We start from the raw sequence: 18,466 nt of genomic DNA, 5'->3' as shown, positions 1-18,466 counted from the left end.
CTTGTCCTTGCAAGGTCATGTGGCCCAATCCTCCCTTGCAGGCAGGGAGGGCCCCCAACTCGGGCGTCCGCTGTGGGCACGCACAGTGAGCTTTGCCTCCCTGATTCACACCATACTTCTGTGTGTTTGGTGACTGTTGTGATGTTGCCTCCTTAGTACTTTCTTCTTCAGGTTAATTAACTGCAGACTTTCCTCTGAAGCCACGTTTTCCAGACCTCTGATCTCACTCGGTGCTTGCCTCTGCCCTCCCTCCAGCTGAGCCACACACTGGCTGCGGCACGGTGCCCAAATCTGAATGTAGCCCCCCAGGAAGCCTCTTCAGTGCCAATGCAATGAGAAGGGCTGTTTCAGATGTCTTGCTTTTTTCTTCTCCTTACATTCCACTATGGTGTTTCCTTTTCTTGGATGTGCAGGACACTTTTGAATTTTGTTTGGTGTGTATGATCCATTACAACCTCTGAGGTTTTTTCCCTAGAACTGCAAGTTGCAAATTATTTCCCCCAAGACATGCACAGCTGATTAACCCAAATAAAGTGTGTACCTTACTTTTCCTCTCTCAAATTACATTCAGTGTAAAATAAGAAATGGGATACCCATTTTGAATGGCTGAATTTTGTAATATACCACATGATCAGGATATATAAAGAGGATAATGGGAAGGAGCTCTTGTTATTCATTTGTTAAGTGTAATTTAGCTTTCATTATTTCTTACAATAGCAAATCATCTAGTCGTAACATCCTGTGCTGAAGTCTGAATTCTCTATAACTGAGAACTGCATGACAACATTTAACAGTATCGAAAAATTTGGTTGTGTGTGGATTTGCAAAACAGAAACCTTTTGCAGTTTTCACAGATTTTGGCTATAGTCTTGTGGAAATGTGTGATCTGACTAGTTAACTTCCCTCAGGAGCTGATGGCTATTGATCTTCTAGGAAAGATAAAATACAGAAATGTATCAAATCATTAAGTGAGTATTTTGACCCAGATAGGAGCTAAGGTTTTGTCACTGATACTGCAGTGATATATATACAACAGCAAATGGAAATTCTCAGATATGTTTATGTCATTTAGAGGCTGACATTAAAAAAAAACAAATATTCAAAACATAATGAAGAAACTCTTGAGAGAATAATTTTGTAATTATTAGTTTGATATCTTGAACTTGAATTTTCAGAAGTTAGACCATTCATTTATTTTTTATATAAATTCTGAATTTTATTCTAATTGCTAATTTTATAGAGAGAACTTTTTGAGTATTTGTAAAGAAAATATGCCAAATTGCACTTTTGCTTCCCAAGTGACAAAATTGTCTAAGCCTTGAGAACTGTGAGAGTTTCTCCAGTTAATACATGGGCAAAATTTCTGGTACAGCCATGGGTGTCTTCCCATTAAACTGACTGTGTAAATAACTCTGGTTTTCCTTTTTATCTGGAAGCTTTTGTACTGATGTGCTGGCAGGACAGGGGTTCCTACAGCCTTTTGTAGCCTGTGAGGGTTACAGCTCTCCAACACCAATGAATCACAGAAACAATTCAGTTGGAAAGGACCTGTGAGATCATCAAGTCTGAATATTAACCCAGCACTGCCAAATCCACCACTAAACCATGTCTAAACCAAGTACCACGTTTTAAAAATCTGTACATTTTTTGTTACTCTACCACATTCCTGGGCAGCCTGCTCCAATGTTTGACAACACTTCCCATGAAGATATTTTCCTAATATCCAATCCAAATCTCTCCTGGTGCAGCTTGAGGCTGCATTTATCTTGTCCCATCACTTTTAACCTCCAAGAGGCTGACCTCTACCTGGCTACACCCTCCTTTCAGGCAGCTGTAGAGAGCGATAAGGTGTCCCCTGAGCCTCATTTTCTCCAGGCTAAACACCCCCAGCTCCCTCAGCTGCTCCTCACAGAACCCCAGCATACAGGGGTACAATCACTGCCCTGCTCCTGTTGGCCCCACTGCTTTTGATACAAGCCAGGAAGCCACTGGCCTTCTTGGGCACCTGGGCATGTGCTGGCTCAGGTTCATGCAGCTGTTGACAAGTTGAAGAGACAAGCCTGAAGATAAGGCACATGTGCAATGACACTCAGTACTAATTAGCCTAGCTAATTAGTACTGAGTAATTGTGCCTGGTAATTAGCTTCCAGCACCCCTTCAAAAGTCCCAGATGCACATCTTTGTCTCCACACCTTTGCTTTTTCATGAGATCTGATCATTTTCTGGCTCCAGCCTGAAAGAAATTTCAGGACCTCCTACTTCCCACCTCCTGCCTCCCACCATGGGTATGGGTGAAGCAGCTGGAGCTGGAGCTATCTCCTAGCCAAGAAAAGACAGTAAGCAAACCTCTCTTGGTTTGGCTTAGTTTATTCTTCCCAGAGGAAAACTGGAGAGACAAAGAGGAGCACTTTCTGAGCCACTGACTCATTCATCTGCTCTTCCATCCTTACATGTAGCATCCTCAGTGTATGCACTTTGCTACTTTCTGTTTAGTTTATAAATCTTGGGAAAATTTTTATTGGGTCTCAAAATTTGAGCCCATACTTGGTAGGGTATGTTACTGCTTCCAGCTCATAGCTAAGGACTGTGCTCAGCATGGAGGTGAAGGGGTGCAACTAGAAAAAAATATTTTTTTTTTGCTTTATTCCCAGTTTCTGCTAATCTAGTGGCATTGATCTGTTGCTATTAATAAAAGCAATTGTTTACCTCCCTCATCTGCAGACTCCTAACATCCTTGCAAACACAACAGCGCTGTTTGCTTTATTTTCTATGAAAGCATTTTCCCTCTCCATACTCCCACTCATGTACAGACAAAGGCTGTTAACATACCACAGCTATCTCATCACAATCAGGACATTGCAATTTGATTTTACTTAATGGATCTTTAAGCTAAGGAAAATATTATTATTTACTCAAAATTAGTCAAGCCTCTTGTTTTGAATGTAAGGGTTCTTTCTAATTCTGCAATTCTTTCTTCATTTATTTAAGGGGGGTTTTTTTCAGAGAAAAAAAAACACTAAACAAAAGTAACCTTTAAGTTCCATTGTATTTAAACAGTTCACAAAACAGAAATCCCTGCAAAACCAGTCCTGGTATATTATTTAATCAGACAATGGCCTCCATTTAAAATATCTTAATTTGAAGGGCTAGAGAGACCTTCAGAAGTCAGAGACCTTCAGTCTCCTGGCTGTTTAAGAGTCAGATTACCCTCTAGGTGGAAAAAGATTGGCATGTGCCAGCACTGAAATATCAACTCCTGGTACACAGCACAGAGATCTCCAGCTCTCTGGTCCTCAGTTACCCAAGCTGTTGGCAAGTTTAGCTGTCACAGCCTCCTTAGAAGTGGATGATGCCCTTACTCTCCTTTTCTGCTTTCATAGAAGGAAAGCAGCAAATACTAGCCACGAGCAATGTGAAAACAATGTATGCATGGCAATGGAAGGGAGTGGACACCAACTGCTCACAGAGCACTTTCCTTTTTTTATTCCCAAAAGCTATCATGGAAAGAACTGAGCAGCATATTTTAGTTTGCAGCTCCCATAAAATCCTTCCTGGCCTTGTGTATAAGAAAAGGGCTCATGAACTTGGAGGGGAGATCCTGAATTATCGTTCCAATAGGCTGATGGTCCTCTGTCAGGGATTCCTTGTCTCTAGGAGAAAAGCATCTAATAAAGCATTCGACAGCCTAAAGACAGGGGAGGAGGGGGATTTCGATCCATTTGTATGTAACTTTACTGTGAAAAATTACCACATAAAAAGAGCATCTTTTTGCTCAGGGGGTCTAACAAAACTCTGTGTATCTCTGGCTGCTTTTCCCTTTATTTTGTCCTGCAGACTCAATGCAGATAGGCAGACAGTAGGAGCTGAGGTTTCTATTCCATCATAAGCATCATCCTCAGAAGTGTTTACAGAGAGCTAATTAGTCACAATCTGACTAATTGCAGTGAGGCCAACAGAACTGTACGAGGTCCAGCAGCAGCAGTGCAGTTTTGCCAATTAGCTATTCATGCTTGGTAGCTGTGTAAAAGACTTCACCAGTCCAGGTGTACATATGGTTTGCAAAGTCTGCAGTCAGGAAACAAATATCCCCTTTAGTCTCAAGCTGAATGTATATTATGCAGAAAATCACACATAAAATAATAATCACAGACATGCACAATGTGATTTTTGCTGTAGCAGAACTTCCTAGGAGAACACTGCATTTCAATACTCCCAGTTATGCTGTGGGGCATAGAGGTCTTGCAGGTCTTCACATGTAGATGTCTTTATAATTTTTTTTCTGAATTTAATCATAGGATTGTATCTACTGCAACATACATTGGTTTAATGTTTAATTCATTAGATCCCCAAGGAAATCTGCAAGTTCCACAAGAGCTATGAAAATCTGTCTGCTCTGTGCAGACACCCCATTGTCAGGGCCACCTCTCCACCTCTTCACAGCAAAGATCTTCTGATTAGAGGAAAACAATATTAGGCTGTGATGTGACTGTTGAGCTGTTTAAAGCTCCTCATTTCTGCAGTTCAGAGTAATATTAAAATATGCAATCCCTGGTAATTGAGACCAGAGCTAAGGGCAGACCTGTAAAGCAACAGGAAAATGGCAGTAGTCATTATGAGTCCCGCTGCTGCCCTGGAACAGGATTGTCCAGTGGTGGCACAGGCACTGCAGAATGCACAAGAGGGAGGGAAAAGAGAGCTTTTCTGGCAAAAGTAAGCGAATGTATTTCAATCAGAAAGACCTGCCACTTCCAGCCAAATCTGAGGAACAGCAGTTGCACTTGGCACCCTGTCCTTGCTGTGGGATGTGTGCCAGAATGGCCCCTGGCACCTGCCCATTGTAGCAGCTCAGTCCAGGATGGATGTGGCTGGGCTTGCACCTTCAGCCTCCTCTGGGCATGCAGCTGGGTCCTGGAGGAGCCACAGGGCAGCCCAAGCACCCAGAGGCCTCTGCAGCCCTGAATTTGCACCCCCTTGTTGTTGATGTTGTTGTAAGAGAAACAGCCCCTAGGGACCTCACCAAGGTGCTGGGGGAAGAGGGAGGCTGCTAAAAAGACCCAGACCTACAGAGACACAGACAAAGGAGAAAGAGGAACCATGAGCAAAACAGATGGGAAGAAGAGAAATAAAGACAAAGAAACTGGTCACTGCCTACCCTATATCTGTTTCTCATTTTGCCAGTGCCTCCTTGCATCTGCAGTCTACTGGAACTCATTTACAGCTATGTCTCTTCCCAGATTCACCATAACTAAACCTCTCTGAGGCTCAAGCACTCTGTAAGACCTCAAAATAAATGAATGAGTGTTTCCCATTGCCATTTTGCTTAAAAGAACACCTACAGTGCCTTCAGTCTTGTGACAGTCATGCCTTCCTCAGCTGTCTCCTTTGAGTTCTTTTCTCACCCACTTCTGTTCCTCTTTCTGCTTCTTTACATGTTATTTTTGGTAGAGAGGCCATGAAAAGGAAAGGCAAAAAATGCAGTGTTGTTCAACCATTGCCAAAAGCTGGAGTCACTTCACAGAGACAGAGTGATCTAGGATTTACTCTGTAATCCCAAACGTGAAAACTGAAACAGGTCATTGTAGGGCTCAGATCACAAGATGCACTGCCAGAGGATGTTTGGGTTTTCTGTCCTGTCAGACCAAAGAAGACTTTATTGCTAAAAAAGGAAAGGAAAAAAAAAAAAAAGAAAAAGAGAAAAAGAGAAAAAAGATAATGTCATATCTTAATAATCGAGTGTGCTGGTAAGCAAATTCATTTTACTGTTCTAGACATTCTTAAGCTTTTTTAACAGGTGTTGCTGCTGTAAATTTTATGCCTCAGTTTACTTGCTAAAGAATACAATTAAGCCAACAAAAAGCTGGTTGTGACTCACACATAATGAAATGAGAACAGTATCATCATCATTAAGCAGCAAATAAAGCTATTGATTCTTTGCATTATGCTGTCAGGTTTAATTCAATTTCATTTTTTTCTCCTTTCAGCCCTTAATTACACAGTTCATGCTGATTCCTCATTTTAGCAAACAGAATGGAGTGATGCCCTATCTTCTTACCTTAGCAGCAAAAGCACAAGCCTACTGAGCCCCAGTGTATCTTTGTTGGACTTAATTAAAGATAAACTTTCACAGCTTCTGATAAAGGCAGGTATTTCAGTCCTGAGACAGGCTGGGGGTTTCAAGCACAATGTTGGTGCTGCTGGACTGTGCCTGGCTCATTCTGCCCGTTGCCAGCTGGGTGTACCATCATTGCCTTCCATTTAGCTAGTAAAGGTAAACCAGGCTGCTAACAAATGCCCCACAGAGCTGGAGCCAAGGAGAGGGGGACGGAAAAATGCTGCAGCAGTCAAAATGTGAAAATAAAAATCAGTACTACTATGTGATCTCATCAAAGGGCCACTGTGAAGCGGGGTATGAGGGAAAAAAGGTGGGTGAGGGAGAGGGAGGGGGCATCTCCTCTGAGTCCTTTCTGTCAATAGCAGGTACAGAGAGCACTGAAAGCAAGTTCATGGACACTGGGAGCCCTTCATTGTAGGATGTGCTGTGCCAGAGCTGTACTGTCAGCGTGGGTCGGGCTGCTGGATGCTTACAATGGCAGGAACACATTGTACCATTTCTGGAGAGCAATCTGAATAGTGGGAAGAGAGGGGGAGGTTTTGTTGATTTTTTTTAAACAAAAACCATACAGATCAGCTGAATAGCATATTTGCTGGATATTGTTCAAGCAACATTTTTTTTCCCTGCTTGTGGCCAGTTTGCAATACATGTATTCATGCTGATTCCTTATTCTGTGAGCTATTCATAAATACTTTCTTAATATGCATCAATGGCAAATTTGGCCCTGGTTGAGTAACTGTGTTAGAAACAATCTAGACTGATGGTTTTTTTCCACTTCTGACTTTCTAATGAATGTGGGCATATGAATATATGACTTAGAGACAGGTTCTTCTCTCTTGCCTCAGGCTTTCCAAAGGGATCTCCCTCAGCTTCAGCTATTGCAGCAACACAAACTTCCATGGGACCACTCAGGGACTTCACTCCTGCTCACTGCAAGTCAGGGGGTCAGACCCCACAGCAGACATCAAAAACTGATTATTTTAGAGGTGTCATGTCTTCTAAATGTTTCTCTTCTGCCAAGCTCCACAGGGATTTCCAACACAATTAAAGGAGTATGTATGTACCCTTCACAGGAACTGGTGAATAATTTTTTTTCTGCTCCTCCAGATGAACATATAATAAAAGGAGGAGATTAGAATAAATCCTCTGGCATGAATTCAAGCAAAACATACCTGCCAGCATCTTAATTAAAGACAGAAGGTAGTAGATCAAGTGAATTTGTGAAAATATTCACTGAGGGGAAAAAAATGTCAAAAAAGGACCTAAGGATGTTTGTTTTCTTATGAGGTCTCAGGCTCTGTGCTTTTCACATTCTCTACAACAGCTGCTTAGACCTTGGAATAAAAATCTGCCTTCCCTCCTTCTAGCCCACTTCTTTGTTTCTCACAAGAATTAGCCCATTTAAATATAAGGAAAGTTGAAGTACTGTTGTCACTCAGGGTGTTTTTTAACAGAATATTTAAACCCTTGGGAAAACGCCGATTGCCTGAATGCTCAGATTTGTAATTTTTATGCCCTACACCCCTTTACGTCAGGATTCTCAAAACAGTGAAACTGTCTCCACCTGCAACAGATCTTAGAGAACTGACTGATGGTTTGCAACCATGAACAAACCTCAGGGAAAAATAAAGTTGATTGAGACTCACTAAGTCTTCCGAGGATGCCACCTCTGAATCTCACAAAACTAAGTTTCAGCATCAGCTTCATAATGATGTGAGGGTACTTTTCCCTGAGAAGATGAATATTTGTTATCAGTTGTCATCACCTTTGTTTTAAACCACACTAACAAGCTAAAAGAACATGGCACAAAGTGCTTCTAAAGTCCATTTCATGTCTTGTACAGGTCTGTGTGGGTATTGTGGAGCCTGTTTCCCCTTGGTAAACATTTTTTTTATTCTGTCTACCTTGCGGAAAATGCAAAACAGAAAAGGAGCAGTGATTTGGGATCTGACTTTAGAGTGAAGGAGGTTCAGATCTATGTAGGCTTAACTTTCCTGCAGGCTAATAATAATGCAGAAGGGTTTGATGAAATTAATACAACTGAGTCCATCACCTCAGTGATTTCTTGCAAAAGAGCAGAGAAAAAATTAAGCTTCTATTCCTCTCCTATATGGCCAGGATATTTCTTAGTCTGTATATAATTCCTTGAACATCTGTTAGGAAAAAAAAAACAATTGTAACAGCAAAAACAACAACAAAAATACCCTCTGATGTTTTAAACGCCTTTATAACTTTAAGGTCTCTTCTCTTGCTTGTTACACAGCCTCCTTCTCTCCAATTTTCATCACCTCCTTCCTCCTGCATTTTTTCTGTTGCAGTATGCTCTATACTGAATTAAGTACAAGCAATTATTTGCAAACTTACAGATGCAAGTTTTAAAGCCAGCAACACCAAATGATAATTTCCCTAAGCAGTTTTGTTTGTAGCTTTGTTTACTGCTCTTTGCAGCTGTTAGCAATGCTCTTTCCCCATTATCTGCCTGGTAGCAGTTATAATGGAGAAAGTACTGTGAGGGAAGAGTGCCCCAAATTTCCTGCTTGGTGAGGAGCTCTCAGCCATCATGGCTGCAGAGAGTGCTTGGCTGCTTCTGAGGCAGAGCCTCTAAGCAACAGCACTGAAAGCAGGAAATTGTTTTGGGTTTTTTTCTCCCCATCTGATTCTCCAACTCTGTGAATCGTTAATATGGTTTAGAATGGAAATGAAAATGCCACAAAAGAGCATCTCATTGCAGGATGTCTGTAAAGATATATAAAAGGATCTTTTCAGGGGTAATTATTCAAACTACTTCATATAACTGTCACCATTAAAAGGTCACTAACTTTTACCACACAGAGATTGCTAAAGATGCAGTGCTGGCATCATCTTCCAAAACTTGGGAAAGTACTCTAGTGTCACTCATGGTCATCTGTGATACTGCCTGGTTTTATCTTCCCTTGACTCAACTCAATTCAACTCAGCTTTATTATGTCAGTAGAGAGGATCAAGGTGACCGCTCTTACTGAAAGTGTACAACCCTATAACAAATAGCAGCTCCTTCCTTGAGGAACTTTCACTCACAAAATGATAGACAGACCATATCTCAGGCATGTCATCTTTTTACTGGTAATAATTGCAATTATAACCTACAATGTTCTTGCTGTATTTCATTTCAGATTTTAATTGCATACTATCATTCTCATTCCAAATTAAGATCCCAGTGCATATTTTAAACTGTCTGTAAATACACATTAGAAAGATGACATCCATTAGACAACCATGCAAGCAGTGTATATGTGGCATATTAAAGAAGCAGATATACTTGAAGAGCTTGCTCTCAACCTAAATGCATGCATATACAAAATTTTCTGTGAAAAAATAAGTCCTTTGGGTATATCTCAGATAATCCTCTTCCCTATACACTATAACATCTTTTCCGTCAAATAGGGTTGAAATTGGCTAAATGGATTCCAGTTTCATTAGATGAGGACTGACAGGCAGAAAGAAATTACTATACAGCCATTTCTTTGGGAAATCCAGCTAAAAATCCTTTATTCTCTAGGTAGACAATACAAGTGGTATTACTCCCAGCAATGTGATATGCAGCTGAATTTTGAAGCTTCAAATCGGGGCAGGCTATACTGATGCTCTGTATCAGAGACAGCTCTTCTGCTGCCTGAGTGAGTCCTGGGCATCCCTGAGCCGTTTAAACATCTGCAGAGCCTAGGGAGGTTGCTTTTGAGCAAAATGAGTGCTAGCAAACTTTTCATGCCAGCCTTATAGAAATAGGTCACTGCCCCCATTGCCTTGCAAGTCAAGTGAACTCTGAGACTCAACAGAGGCAAAGGAAAGGAACATTTGTGTCTGCACTGAAGAGGTGAAAAAGTTTTGGGTGTTCAAAGAAAGATGCAAAAAGCTGCATAAACCCCTCATCTTGTTCAGACTGAGAATTCAAGGGAGATGAAAGAGTCTGCCTTAATGAGATGGTAGAGGGAGCAGAAGAGGACCTAGAAGTGGAAGATGAGCAGAGCTTCCTTCTTTCTTTGGCCAAAGAGAAATTTTCCATATGGCTAGCTTTTCAGAGCAGCAACTTTGCGCTTGCACAGACCAGAGTAGGTTGTGTCTGGTGTTTGTAAGACAGCCTGAGAAACCTGAAATTCTTTTACCTTTGCTTGTCCTTGACCTCTCCAAAAGCCAACAGTAAAGAAAAGAAAAAAATTTACAGACTTCACTTATTATGAGAAACCCGGAGGAAAGTGCTTGTTTCAGCTGAAAATTACTCCTGCAAATACATGTTATATTATGGGGAAATTTTGTTTTCCAATCACATAAACTGGAAAGTAAAGTGCTATAAGGTGCTAGGTTTTTCACAACAAAGTTGTCTGCCACTGTACCATCCCTAGCATTTCACATGAAACATGGTCAGTGAATGCCTCTCTGGATGCTTCATGTCACTGGGAGCTGCCAGTGACACTGCCAGTTCTGAGAGTCCTTAAATGGGTGCACAATTATTGATACAAACATAGAATTACAAACAGCTTTTTGAATGTTATTCTAATGCTTGTTCATTATTCTAATGTTTCAGTAGCAGTGGACATTGGAGTTTTTTGGTACCATAGCTGGTGTTAGATAATGTAGAAATTAGTGCAGTGCTCATTGTTAGTGGTTATTTCTTACTAGGAATGTTTGTTGAGTGAGCCTTTCTTCTGCACAGCAATAGGTGGCTGATTGGTGCTGATTTAATGATTTATAGCATCTTATTTCCTGATGAGACTGCAGCTCACAAGAAGTGCCAGGGACGTGCCTTTTGAGCAGCCTGACATGGGCTGCATATTTCATGTATTGCTGGAGAGTGCAGGCAGGCTGTGTAGTATCAGATCATGTCAGATGTATGTATCCACAGTTTTCCTGTGTAACAAAAATCCTGTCATCTCTTGACATAAGAGACAGAGATAACAGTTCTGTGACCCAGCATAATTCTTCAGTCTGGACAGATGAGACAAATCTAAATAATTGACTATGGGCTCCTCAGACTTTCCTCATGTCAGTGCAGTGCCACAGCCAAAAAGCATAGAATGGTCTTGAACTGCTTTCACTCTCCTCCTGCTTGCAGCAATCATTGTGCTTTCCAGTCACCATTAGTGGAAAGGCCAGCAAAGTCCTGGGTTCATGCAAAGCACCATAGGTAAGACTTCCCCACTGACCAGCAGCAGCTTCCTGCTCTGCCTTTTCTGCCACAAATTTGGGAAGCTGCTGAATCCTCTTGGACAGAAAGATAGCAGGGTAACTAAAAAGTATACTCCCGTATATGTAGGTACACTTGATTTCACTCATACTGACATTTCCATCTAGCTACAGGACAACATCCAACATCCTTTTTCACCTCAATGCTCACCACCTGTAGTCCATTGTTTCGCTGAGACCCTGGACTCTATAAGGCTTGAAAGGAAAGGAAAATTCCAGCATTAATACCACTGTATTGAGTGGAAAGTTCCTAGCTTCCTCCTATTGGAAGTAGAGAACTGGCAGCCATTAAGCCTATTGTGATTACCACTGCAGAAGATTCCTTTTTAGAACTTAGTCTTGTTTTCTTTTAATTGCATCTGTTGGTAGGACTTAGAAAAAGCAACAAAACAGCAGAACATTCACCAGCCCAACATTCATAACAACCTACTACCAGTGCTTTTTTATTGCTGTCCCTATGTAAAATGACTGCAGTTTGTATTGACTTTACTTGAGATTCATAACATCATTTCCAACTTACTATTTGATTTTGGGTGCTTTTTTTGCTTTAAAGCTTTACTTGTTAATGTATTTTTCTATAATTACACCACAATCACTCCTAAGCGCACAGTTTACATTGAACAGAGCCATTAAGGGTTGCTGCTGGTAGTTGATTGTTACGCACAGTTGTGCAGACAACTTTGTATTTAGACCCAAACCAGCTTTACAGAGCAAAGATATATTTAGCTGCAGGAATTTCCAGCCATCATTTTTGTTGATGTCCGTAGTTAATCAGGCTGGACAGCCTATAGGGTAATTGTGAGGCTGGTGTTAGGCAGCCCTGTGCTCAGCAGAGATCTCAATGTCTTTGCTGTGCATATGGTGATGAGCTTTAGTGGCTCTGAACTGTGTTCTGTCTGCTGCAAAGGCTTCATGGCACACTGTAAGCTATCAACAACGCACATTTCTGAGCTCTTTGTTGTTTCCTTCTCTAAACTTTTCCCTAGGTGATGAAGTGATTCTCTATTCACAAAACCTGATTTTGATCCTACCTCTTTGGTGAAATTCATTTGAGTTCTGTGCCAAATTTGTTTAAGGAGCTACAGCTCTTTAACATGTTTATGGCTCAGGGGGGTACACTATAATTTGAGGAAAACATCAGTATGTGTAATACTACCAGTGATGAATAATTGACACACAATTATAAAATCTTTCATCACGATTTTAAGTGGGCAAGAATAATTTCATTTTTCCCCAGACCACATTTGAAATAAAGCAGAACAGCAGAGAAAGGGGATGTACACCCTCAAATAGCCAGGGTAGGCACTGAAGATGACTGCCACACACAGATGAAAGAACAAAGGGAATTTACTTAGACAGAAGGTATTAGCAGAAATCCAGCATCCATTGATGGGGCTTTGCACAGTGCCTTGCACATGTCATTAAACTGATTTGGAATTTGGAAAGGAGACAGAAGACTTCATTACTGCCCTTGTTGAATGGACTAGTGCATCTTTTAATAGCCTCACATAAACAAGAACTCATTTTAATGTCCTGTTCAGAAGAAAGAACACCATCTGCAGAATTAGCAAGAAGTATCTGTGGCAAGTGTATGTTCCTGAATCTCCCATTCACTACTTTTTCCAGCCCTTCCACAGCTTTTAAAAACATGGGGAATCATAATGCAAAGTGACATGAGTGCTCAAAAGCTACTGCAGGTTGAAACAAGGAAGGGGCCCGTTTCTGTTTGGGCACTGGAGGTTTGCTGAACCAGGAAAAAAATTGTGTATGAAGAAAAAACTTGAGCAGCTGCAATGGCCCTCAGAGTGCTCCAGCTCTGAGCATGAGGCCAGCAGCACAAAGGCTGTGGAGATCAGCCTGGTATCATTTCTGCCCCAGTACCTCAAACAGCAGAACAGAACCTCAATAGACAGGACAGGGGATTAGCTTGTCATATCAAGGGAAGGCCAAGCCTCTTTGGCCTGATATTCAACAGTAATTACCAGCTCAAACTGCTGATAAACTGAGTTGTTGCATGGAGCTGCTGACTGAGACATGCTGCTCAGTCACGAGAGTAAGAGAGCTCCGACCCTTCAGGACCGCCCACTCTTGCACTAAAGGCTGCTCATTGCTGTACAGTCAGGATCCCCTGCTTTAATCCAAATGGAAGCTCCTTTACTTGAGCCATTATCTCCAATTTTTGGAGGGGAAGACTACAAGAAAATATCTGAGCCATCAGTAACCAGGGGAAGTGGAAAAGGGGTGAGTCAGACACCGGTTCCTCTCCCACTTGTCTCCTCTGGCATGGTTGGAAGTGCAGCCTTGTTACAGGGGCACTCTGCCTCTTGTCCCAGGACTGCTAGAATGGAGAAAACCCTCCAGCCAGGGACCCCTTAGGTAGGGCTGCCCACCTCCAAGGACAGGGGCAGCAAGGCAGCCATGTGCCCACCCACACAAAACTGCTTGTGGCTGCTTTTCACTCACTGTGGCTGCAGCAAGGCTTTTTAAGACTTTAGCAACAGCTAAAATGAGTCAGAAAAGGTCCAACAGATACCAGTCCTGCTGTGATTGGTTTGGGAAAGTTTTGTTCCCTGCCCAGTCTCATGGCTGATTGGCAGGGCACCTTTTGAAGTGGTTGATTTTGTTCCTGTTTAAAGTATCAGACCAGGCAGATTCAGTGCCACAACCAGCAAAGTCAGCCCTCATTCCCAAGGCTTCAAAGAGGGGTCACCAGTGGGCAGGCAGGTGGGTACTAATTCCTCCCATGAATGCTGTCTCTTCTTGACTTTGCACTGGCAACCACTTTAGAGGTCATCCATAACTTCATCCTGACATGCAATTAGTCTTCCATGTTTGTCTTCAAAAGTTTATTTTCATTTTTTCTTTTGTCTGTTTATAAAAAGAAAGGACAGTTTTATTCTATATTCAGTTTTCTCCAGCATGGCTCTAATTAAGGCTGATGACAATCTACCCCACATTACAGGCATGGAATACACTTTAATGACTCCTCCTAAGTAATAAATGTTTCTAGACAATAAATAATGATTGAAATTGATCATATTTTCTTGGCAGCAGTATAAGTTTTATTGACTTAGCTGTGGTTTCAAGTCCAAAACAGAAAACCTGAGTTCTGTCTTCACTGTAAAATACCCTTTTTGAATGTGAGCATTTGTCCATTGGATGGTGACTCATCCATATATGACCTGACCAAAAAGGATAACTGGTAACAAGAATGCATGAAGCATAAAATACTGAAGACTATCTGAAGTTCATTCTTCGGAAAAAGTTGAATTCTTGGGTTTATTATCACAAAAAGTCAATTCAGAATGGACTTGCTGTTCCAGTTTTGCTGACTGTTCACAGATTTTAGAACTAAAGATCACACTGTAAAACTTACATTTTGCTATTTTTTTCTTGCATATCTAATAGAGAATGAACCTATTTTGAATTTTGCACAACTTCCTCTAGAGACACTTAAAAATTATATAAAATTATGCCATGTCTTTAGCTAATTATTTTAGTTAGGGGCTGTTTAAGAAACAAAATTGCTTATTTAAGTTTCACAATTTTCTGAAGTTATCAAGGTCAAAGGGGCACTTTTGGGATTGACATTATAAATTGAAAATATGACTTTGCATTTTACTTTTTTTCAATCTGTCTGGTTTTTCCCCTGTGTTTTCACTTCTTTTACTAGATTTTTACTTTTTGTGTGTCATGCTAAAATGAACTCTTCTATATAAAAGACAAAAGCAAGACCCTCGTACTTTATTATGTTAGGCAAACATTTGCCCCAAGTACTTAGAAAATATTCTTCAACTCAACGTAGGCATGACTTCACCTCTGGTACTGTGTGCAGTTTTGGGCTCCACAATATAAGAATATTAAAGTATTAGCAAATGTTCAAAGGAGGGCAACTGAGATGGTGAAAGGAGTAAAGGGCCTGACTTAGGAGGAGTGGCTGAGGATAATGGGTTTGTTCAGCTTAGGGAATGGGAGACTGGGATGTGACCTCTGCTGTCTACACGTTCCTCCTGACAGGGAAGTGGAGAGGGAGGTGGTGATCTCTTCTTGCTGGTGTCCTGTGATAGGACACAGGGGTGACCTTACTAAGAGATGTTCCATCCAGTTCTAGCAACCTGAAGTTACCTCCTCTGGTCTTCGTTAATTACTCAGTCACACTTTGTGCTTGATTTTCTGACGCGGGTCAGGGACATGATAGCTGAGAAAAAAGACCTGAAGAGCTGACAGTTCTAAGAACTGCTGGAGATTTTTTCTCTATTAATTTCTCACTGACTTTGTGGCTGGAGGAGTCTGACCAAGACAAAGTGCTAGTTGAGAAGATAGTTTACAGTGAATGATGGCTTTTTAGAGCTTGACTGACAACAGTGTGTTGAAAGGTGTTTGACATATTCTCATTTGATAGCAGTAATCATGTTGGTCAAGAGAAGATCCGAATACTTCTCATTGGCATTCAGCAGCCCCAAGAATTAAGGGTCCCTTTCAAATCTGATAGTTCAGATTTCTATCTGTCAGGCAGTGTCAAAGAATTCATTCCTTTGTGTGGTTTCCAGTCTGGCTTTGCCTGGAGAAAGCACTTTGAGCTCATTTTATTTCATCTGCAAAGGAAGATGACAGCTCTTTTCTGTAGAAAATTTGTGTCTGATAACTATACTATCTCTTAATACAGTCTTTTCAGCCCAAGACTTCCAAATACCCACTGCAGAGACAAGGCAGAACTCTCCCCATTGATCTGTCACAGGTTAAGGCTGTTATTTGTGATGCTTTCATGTAGATTAAGACACAAGATGTAAGTTGTGGGGAACAAAGGCAGGGAAGGAGCTGTGTTTGTGTGGGGAAATATCCAGAATTTATTGAATTTATTTCATTTTTATTTTTCAAAACATGCCTACATATCTTCAGCCTGTACTGTATTTCTGGGCTGCCCAGTCCACTCCCAGTATAGAAACATAGTATGGTTATGTTGGAAAAGACCTCTAAGATCATCAAGTCCAACCATTAACCTACAGGCCAAGTCCACTGCCAAACCATGTCCCTGAGTGCCACATCTAAATTTATTATCAGAAATAGTCCTTCACTTGTGACAATGGTAACTAGATAGTCTACTCTTGACCTCCCAGCTCATTTCCTGTTTGTCAGATCAGAAACATGCAGCACAACATCACCTCACTCCTCCAAGCAGTGTCCTGCTCCTGCTATCTACAGCATGACTTCACATAAGCTGTATCCAATCTATTTCTATGCCACATTGTCACCAGCTAAAATTGGTCTTGTTCCTCCATTTTCAAGCTGAAAAGGGAGAGGAGCAGATAAGCTCCAGTTTAATTTGTTCTGGCAATTATTGGAAATCTCCCACAGAGAAAGGAGCCCTTGCCTGTCGGTGCGGAATGACATACAGCCTCACGGGCCCAGACAAAAGGAGACCCTGCTTTTCTGCAAGTCTATTCAGGCATGTATAGACATATTGGCTGAGGTACCAGCCCATCCGCATCTTAATGGGGAAAAGAGAGAGACAAGGACCTAAAAAAAAGAAAAAGGAATAAAAACTGTGAAGCGAGGACTGACTCTGTGGCATTGAAGGCTTGAAAACAAACTGTGCACTGGTGAAGAGAGTGGGGGAAAAAACTGGACTGGCTAGTCCAGCAGATGACTACATTGCTGCTGTCTGTGTTTCAGAAGTATCAGAATAATTCTGTTATTACAGACAAAGGTCATGCTGAGATTGATTTAGAAATGTGAATTGAAGATAAGTGTGTTTTGGAGCTGGGGTGGAAGCTCAGCTTTTTTTCTTTTCTCTTTCTCTTCCTCTCTCTCAATTTCTGAAAATCAGGATTCAACATTAATTCAACCCAAATGAATGTGTTATGATAAAACACCTCTGAGAAGCATTTTAAAATATAATTTCCTGCAAAATGAGTGTGTAAGTTTATTAAAAAAAACTAAAGTGCTAGTCAAAAGGTGAAAGAAATATATTCCATGATTATGGAGGAAGAAAGAGGTTATTTAAGAAATAGCTGAAATGGCAGTTCTTTTTAAATTGTCATGTGAATGCTTTTAAAATGTAATGACAATGGCAGCCATTCTTTAAGGCTTTTTCCTTATACTCTGCTCCTGAGCCAAGGGGAAAAGTGTTTGTGGAGAAAATCACTTTAAATTCCAGGTAGATTTTTTTTTCCCATGCCTCTGGATTAATTTTCTCAATTTATCCCTTTAACAATGCTCAATAATAGTAATAGTAATAGTAATAGTAATAGTAATAGTAATAGTAATAGTAATAATAATAATAATAATAATAATAATAATGGCCACCTAATTTGTCTACACTGAAAACAGCTGACAGGATGAAATGTCAAAGTTTGGTCATTGGCATCCCAAAAATTATTTCTTATCGCATTAATAACATATTGCAGAAGAAAAGCTGTAATGTAAATTTAGAAAACAGCAGACCCCCTGCTTGGTTTTAAAGAAACTGTCGAGACCTATCCAGAACTCACTGCACTGATTGAAAATGCTTTTGCTAGCTTTGCTGAGCTTAGAGCTGATGCATTGTTTACAGGGATTATAACCTTTGCTGTTGTTGTAGGAGACAAAAAATTAATAATGTACGAAGGTAGCGAACATCAGCTTTCTTTTTGTTAATGGTAATTTCTGTGCAGGACGATTAGAGAATTTTTATGACTGACCAATGCTCTAGTTAGATAAGTGGAAAAAACAAAGTTTAAAAGCAAGAACTGTGCCACCAGATACTTAGAAAGTGCATGTGTAATTGCTGGGAAATTAGTTCTTACTGCAATTAGTGGCCATTGTGTTTGAGCATTAATAGCCTGGGGAAAGCATAATAAAGTTGCTCCTAACTGTTGGTAACAACACATTTCTCAGGGATTATTACTTAATTAACAACAATTTGAAAGGGTAGTTCTTCTAAAACGAAGCGTTCATTTATATGGTGTATCTAAACAATACCAGATCAAAACATGTCACCTGCTAGGATTTCTCTTGGTCCTTTGCCTTCACTTGTCAGTGCCTGCTTGCCTACATAAAATACTGCATTTGCATCTGAGCTACTTCTTCTGTGGGTCCATGTAAAAAGAATTTGTCCCCCCTTGGAAGTTTGTGCATTGTTTTCCTATCATACGG

The 18,466-nt window shown here is 40.8% G+C and overlaps 1 protein-coding gene across 2 annotated transcripts in view; it reads left to right on the top strand.

Moving 5' to 3' along the window:
* The window catches only part of CDH20 (cadherin 20), a 118,870-nt gene that overhangs the window by 46,287 nt on the left and 54,117 nt on the right, over positions 1-18,466 (top strand). The gene's annotated exons all lie outside the window — the stretch shown is intronic.

The sequence above is a fragment of the Zonotrichia albicollis genome, chromosome 1 (genome assembly GCF_047830755.1).
Source record: "Zonotrichia albicollis isolate bZonAlb1 chromosome 1, bZonAlb1.hap1, whole genome shotgun sequence".
Taxonomy (NCBI): domain Eukaryota; kingdom Metazoa; phylum Chordata; class Aves; order Passeriformes; family Passerellidae; genus Zonotrichia; species Zonotrichia albicollis.
This window is presented reverse-complemented; position numbering and strand designations above follow the sequence as displayed.